A 330-nucleotide genomic window follows, 5' to 3' on the forward strand; every position below is an offset into this window, starting at 1 on the left:
AGACTGAATATCTTTGAGTTGTGGACAAAACAAGACATTTGAGGACGCCACTCAAACACTGTTCCACATTTTTCACCATTAACTGACCTTTTACAGACCAAACAACTCATCCATTCTTCCAGAAAACGACAGATTAACCAACAATGAAAATACTCATTACTCGCGGCCCCAATTTTATCTCTGAGTTTAAAGTTTAAAGTTATTGGCAGCCATTGGTTTCTAGGTTTGGGAACCCAAACCCCCTAAACTACTGTTCCTCAAATGGAGGTACATGAAATCTCAATCATTCCCAATCAGCAGAGACGGAGAGGTAGGTATATGTTAGGAGAT

General features: G+C 39.7%; 1 protein-coding gene across 1 annotated transcript in view; it reads right to left on the bottom strand.

The window, feature by feature from the left end:
* LOC116686866 (AFG3-like protein 1) overlaps positions 1 to 330 on the bottom strand; it is a 54,589-nt gene that overhangs the window by 41,842 nt on the left and 12,417 nt on the right.

Source organism: Etheostoma spectabile, unplaced genomic scaffold, assembly GCF_008692095.1.
Source record: "Etheostoma spectabile isolate EspeVRDwgs_2016 unplaced genomic scaffold, UIUC_Espe_1.0 scaffold517, whole genome shotgun sequence".
Classification (NCBI taxonomy): Eukaryota; Metazoa; Chordata; class Actinopteri; order Perciformes; family Percidae; genus Etheostoma; species Etheostoma spectabile.